Here is a 6,584-nt window from a genome sequence, read left to right on the forward strand (position 1 = left end):
GCGACAGTAACGTAGATATAGAATCACTCGTCTAGTAGTTTCGGAAGCCGCAAAGAGACAAATCATTTGCTCTCCGTCACTCATGAGATAAAGAGAGATAGAAAGATAGAGAGAAAAAGCGAGAGAGAGAGAGAGAGAGAGAGAGAGAGATGAAGGAGGGTGAGCCGAAAACGTGTGTAGTACTTCTACGCGACATTTCACGCACGTGCGTACGTTACATGTGTGTATCGAGTGTAGCAATCGGAGCTCTCGACCCCTCACCCCCGTCTTAAAAACAAGGGTGAGAATACAGTCGAACTTACGAAACGTGACATCCGGGCTTCGACCGTTCTCAAACTTTCACATGATTTTCCTATGAGTCTCTCTCTCTTTCTCTCTCTTCTTCGTTCGTGCGGATCTATTTTTTTATCTTTTTTTTTTTCTTTCTTTTTTTATTTTTGCCCTTTCTCCTTGCTTTTCCTTTCTTTCTTCTTCACTTTTTCAATATCTCTTTTCAACGTCCACTTTTTTTTTTTTTTCTAAATTGGTTCGTTATGTTTTCTTTTTTTTTCTTTTTCTCGCCCTCTTTTTTTTTTCCACCCCCAACCCCCCCACCACCTCCCGTAAAATATCACCAAAATTACGAAAGAGTTATATAGTAACAATTCTTGCAATATTATGTGTTTCATCGTTTATGGTATCGTCATTGATCTCTTCAAATTATTTACAAATGAATAAAAAAATTCTTTGTAAAAAGAAATAGAAAGAAAGGATGAAAAAGAGAGAAAGAAAAGAATTACGAATAAAGAAAATTTCTATTCTTTCATCAATCATAAATATCCAAAGGATAACATTATTTAATCATTATTTATCAATCGATTCGTATGAACCATTTAACGAAATACATGAATACGTACGATTCATTTAGTGTATTCGTTAGATTTCGATTATATGATTATAGTTTGTCGCTCGTTAAATTTTTGCAAGAAAAAAAGAGGGGCAAAAAAAAAGTAAAGAAAAGAAAAGAAAACGAAAGAGACAAAATAAAGAAAGAGAAGAAAGAGAAAGGAAAAGAAAGTGGAATAAGATAAAAAGAAAGAGAGAGAGAGAGAGAGAGAGAGAGAGAGAGAGAGAAAGAAACTACCCTTGCTACCGTTAGGGTGAACGGTATCAACGGGGTTGAACGAGAGAACACATCAAAATAGAATAGATAGATAGATACATAGATAGATAGATAGATAGACATATATATATATATATATATATATATATATATATATATATATATATATATATATACAGAGAGAGAGAGAGAGAGAGAGAGAAAAAGAGATATATATATATATATATATGTATAGAGAGAGATAGAAAGAGACATTAGATTCGTGTGAGAGACCCATGTCCACATGTCCGACGTGGACGTCGACGATGTCATTAAACTCCTCGTTACGGGACTAGCCCGGACTCAAACCAACTCGAAACGTCTGCCAGCACAACTGGGTACCTCGACTATGACATGGGTTTATAACGCGAACGAAACTATACTACTGTTTCTCAACGAGAGAGAGAGAGAGAGAGAGAGAGAGAGAGAGAGAGATGTTGATGGTGTTGATGAAGCTGGTGATGAAGTGGTGTTGGTGGTGTTGTTGGTGTGGGATAGGTGGGCGAGAGGTGGATATGAAGGATGATGGGTTTAGGTGAGGGATGAGGGATAAAAGGGTGGGAGAAATAGAAAGGGTAGGGTAAGGTAATGGTGGTGGTGGTGGTGGTGGTGGTGGTGGTGGTGGTGTTAGTGGTGGTGGTGCTGGTGCTGGTGGGTGGATTGGGGTGGGGGAGGAGGGAGGGGACGACGACGACGACGACGACAGACCTTATATAGCCAGACATTGGCGCGGCTCGTTATTGGTTACATTACCGATACGCGCGTCCTCCCGTCAACGGGCGTTGCTGTAACAGCAATCGTGGTGAAACCTGCGACTACCTACTATTACTACTACGTACTACTATTATATATAAAGGTATATACATATATATATATATATATACCTTTATATATATATATATATATATATATATATATACGTTCATATCCCTCAACGTAGGAAAACAACCGACGAGTACGAGCCAAGCTTTCGAAAATTGTGAATCCTCTGAGATTCTCCAAAGAAAGAGAGAGAGAGAGAAAGAGAAAGAGAGAAAGAGAGAGAGAGAGAGAGACAGAGATAGAGAGAGGGAGTTTTTTTATCCTTCCCTTGATTTATCTATTGGCTCGTGGTAGTTTTGTTTTATTTATTTATTTATTTATTTATTTATTTATTTATTTCTTTGATTTCTTCTTCTTAAACTTTTTTCTTTTTAACCCCATCTTCCACCCCTCCCCCCGACATTCATATTTTAATATATATATCATTTCTTTTCTATCAATGTTCTTAATGGACGATCAAACGTGTATAAAATAGTATTTGTTTCTTCGAAATTTTAATATCATTGACGTTTCACGAGGGAGAAGGATAAGGTTTGATTTCGTGGCGGGAGTGGGGCGGGGGAGAGGATAGGAAGGGGCGTCGTTGATAGTAAAATATATTTTTTTTCGAATTCACATTCGAATTGAAAATGAACGTTTATCTTGATCGATTGATTGATATTGAAAATTAATTAAATGATATTACATCGTTGTTACACGTTGTCAGATTAATTGTACAGTGGATCAAGGGATAAGGTGGGGGGGGGGTGGGGGGGAAGAGGCGTAAGCGAAAGCTGGAGGGGAGGTCATTGAAAGTTATTAGGCATTTGATTATAATTTAAACGATTAGAAATTAAGCGAGTTCAATCGACTTTTTAATATCAATCGAGAGAATCTTTTCGGTCACATATATTAATCAATTGTTATATCCCTCGTCCAATCCACACCCCTTCTCTTTCCCCTTTTTATTAATAACGATCGAATATATACGTTAAATATGTTAGACGATTATCTCACTTGATCTTAATCAATCATTATCGTTAAATAATATTTCACGAAGATTGAAATAAATTCGTTGTAAATTGATAAGATGTCGATAAGGATGGTCGTTTAAAAATTTGTTTATTATTAAATAAAAAAAGAAATAAAACTTAACCCCGATCGTACTATCAAAACCACCCTTCTTATCCTCTATCATCTTACCTTAGATTCCAGTCGGTGGGATATACGTGAAGACGAGTTAAATTCGATTAGATTCTCGCATTGATCATTTCGTTAATCGTGATCTTTCGAAGTCCATTCGTTTTGTTGCTATAATTTAAAAAGAAAAAAAAAATTGTTGAAAAAAAGACAAAACACATACATACATACATACACACACACACACACACACACACATAAGATAAACAAAACGCACACGCGTACTTACCAGGCGGGAATGACGTAAGGGATGAAGATCTTGTTCGAAGCAAGGCGTACGTGCAAATTCGTGAAGGTGGAGATCTCACGACACGTGACCCGTCACCGGTATCCCGCAGTTAAAACAGTAAAAATAAAGAGAAAGGAAGAAAAGAGAGAGAGAGAGAGAGAGAGAGAGAGAGAGAGAGACAGAGAAAAAGGATAGAGTAGAACGTTAAAGCGGTGGAGGGTCGGGAAGGGGTAGGAGGCAGTGGGGGTTAAGTGAGAAGAAGGACACGCGACTGTTTCTACGGTCTCTCTTACAAATAGGTGGATATGAACCGGGTGACACGATGAGAAACACGTGTGTACATTACATACATATATATACATATATATATACATAGATACATATGTGTACATATATATATATATATATAGTGAGGAGCAATGATGCATATTCCCGTACGAAGTCGTTAGCATCTACCCAAAGGAGCCCCGTTATTTTCGCATTAAATTTACTCCACCCCCCAACGGCAATTCCCCACCCTTCTAATCTACGCAGACTCCTCTTCTTCCTCTTCACCCCTTTCTCTATCTCTCTCTCTCTCTCTCTCTCTCTCTCTCTTTTTTCTTTTTTCTTCTTTTTTTCACTTTAACACAGACCGGTGGTGTCTCTTTCTACAACGAATAATTGTAATCACGTTAATTGTTCCGATAAAACGTTTATCGATAATCGAGATTGTTATTGTCTTTATTTTTTATATGGGGAACTAAGGGGATAGGCATGGGAGACGGGGTATTATGGTGAGGTGGGAAAAGGATCGATCTTATTGCTTCTTCTTCTTCTTCTTCTTCTTCTTCTTCTTAGTTCTTTCTTTTCCTTTTTTTTTTTTTTTTGTTCTTTTTTTTTGTTTTTCTTTTCTTTTTCTTTGTTCCTTTTATCATCCCGCCTTCGAGACTCAATATACTGCGTATGTTAATAAAACACGAGATGAAAAGACATAAAGTATGAAATAGGGTGGAGTTCATGGTTCTTTAATTTGTAGTTTTTAACGCCCGATAAATTGCTCTCTCTCTCTCTCTCTCTCTCTTTCTCTCTTTTTCTTGGAAAACGGAGGAGGAAAGAAAAAAAAAAAAAAGACAAAGAAAAAAGAAAATAAAATGGATCGTCCTTGTCGTCGTTCATCCAAAGAGTCGGTTTTTTTAAAGGATGGGAACAAATTTCTACGATAGAACATGGAATCGTCGAAGGAAATGAAGAAAAGAAGAAGAAGAAGAAGAAAAAGAGGAGGAGGAGGAGAAGGAGGAGGAGGAGGAGGAGCAGGAGAAGGAGGAGGAAGAAGAAAAAAGAAAAACGAACCAGGTCATTTGTACGATGTGTTAATCTTTCGATTTTACGACCTATTTTCAAACGTGAAATCTTTACCCTCTCTCTCTCTCTCTCTCTCTCTCTCTCTTGCTTTCTCTAGCACGCGCATTTTTTTTTTTTTTTTTTTTTTTACGAAATTCTAGCCCTATCATAGAAAAGAGAGAGAGAGAGAGAGAGTGAGACAGAGAGAGAGAGAGAGAGAACGTCTTTTTATTCGAGAAATAGAATTATAAGAAACGATCGTGCCGTTTCTCATTATCTGTTCTCTACAATGACGTTTCTCTTTATCGCAAAAAGGATAGAACAGGAAATCTCGATCGTAAAATTTGATCCGTCGAATTCTTTTCGTATTATATCTTCTCGTGAAACCTCTTTCATAGTCACGAAGTTCTCCCGTGTTTTATGGAAAAATAAAAATAAAATTAAGGAAAAAAAAAAAAGAAGAAGGAAAAAAAGAAAAAGAAAAAAAAGGAAAAGAAATATAAAAAGGAAAAATAGAAAGGGGAAGGAACGTAGGAAGATAAGAAAAAGCCTAACGTTTCGAGAAATAGAGACAGACAGACAGACAGACAGAAAGACAGACAGACAGACAGGCAGAGAGAGAGAGAGAGAGATCGATAGATCGCAGGTGGATCCTTAGAGATTTAATTGGCATCCTAATAATCCAAAGTTACCTTCTGCCAATGATAAAACGAGAAAACATATAAATAATAATAATAATAATAATAATAATAATAATAATAATAATAATAATAATAATAACAATAATAATAATAATAGGAATATATAGGAAGAGTGCGAACAAGTATATATATATATATATATATATATATATATATATATATATATATATATATATATATGTACACAAAAAGGAAAAAAAAGGAGGAAAAGAAAGAAAGAAAGAAAGAAAGAAAGAAAAAAAAAAAAACTTTAGCAGCCCATTGTAGTCGTATAAAACTGCTTAAGGCCTTTGAAGAACGATCTGTAACGAGAACGTGAAACCTTTTACATTCTGGGCTTCACCTGCCCGCGGGCAGTAACAAGGACCCTCATCGAAAAAGCTGGTCCAAACCTCCTAACAAGCTTTTGACAACAACCTTATACGATTTTCTAGATCGAGAAATACAGGATTTTGGTTGCCCCGAAACATTCTCGTACGTGACTTTGCAAGAACCGTAGGACGAGAACGACTCGTGCTATAGATTTCGTTGTCTCTCTCACTCTCTCTCTCTCTCTCTCTCTCTCTCTCTCTCTCTTTCTCTCTCTTTTACTTTTCTTTACGATACGCGAAAATATTGTTATAAATAAATCCCTAGAATGACGATGCTTTTTCCTTTCAAAATTTTCAACGATTTGATCTAGGATAGATGAAACATTTTTAAACGCATTCGAATACTTTCTAAACGTATTAATAATAAATCGATTATTTTTACGTTCGATCCTTGACTAATCCCTCCCCTCTCCCCCTTCCTTCTCCTCCCAAAGATAAAAGAAAAGGAAAAGAACTAAGAGAATGTCCGAGAAAAAGAAATGGATGAAAAACGAAAGAAAAAGAGATGTCCGATTAATTTTGCGATACCGAAAAAAAAAAAAGAAAAAAAAAAAAAACAGAAAAAAAGAAAAAAGAAAAAGAAAAAAGAAAAATCACGATCATTCCTTTTCACGATGTCGACATTTCCCCATCTTCATCCTTCTTTTTTCTTTCTTTTGTTTCTTTCTAATTAATAACAATTATTTGCGTTAGATAAGAACAAGATATTTGTAATCGACTTAAATAAGGATTAACATTATTTCGTACGTTTCAAATAAGAATTTCTCTCAAAATTTCTTCTGGACCAATTTAAAAAGGAGAAACGAAAAGAAAATTAT

At 35.9% G+C, this 6,584-nt stretch overlaps 1 long non-coding RNA gene across 1 annotated transcript in view; it reads right to left on the reverse strand.

Annotated features, from left to right (window-relative positions):
* The window catches only part of LOC124957027, an 18,382-nt gene extending 14,523 nt beyond the window's left edge, over window positions 1-3,859 (reverse strand). Inside the window, exons 1-2 of the long non-coding RNA XR_007103424.1 lie at window positions 3,372-3,859; window positions 3,146-3,253 (exon numbers count right to left, since the gene is read on the reverse strand). This is a non-coding gene — a long non-coding RNA (uncharacterized LOC124957027). The remainder of the gene's footprint in view (window positions 1-3,145; window positions 3,254-3,371) is intronic.
* Window positions 3,860-6,584: the final 2,725 nt, after the last annotated feature.

Source organism: Vespa velutina, chromosome 24, assembly GCF_912470025.1.
Source record: "Vespa velutina chromosome 24, iVesVel2.1, whole genome shotgun sequence".
Taxonomy (NCBI): domain Eukaryota; kingdom Metazoa; phylum Arthropoda; class Insecta; order Hymenoptera; family Vespidae; genus Vespa; species Vespa velutina.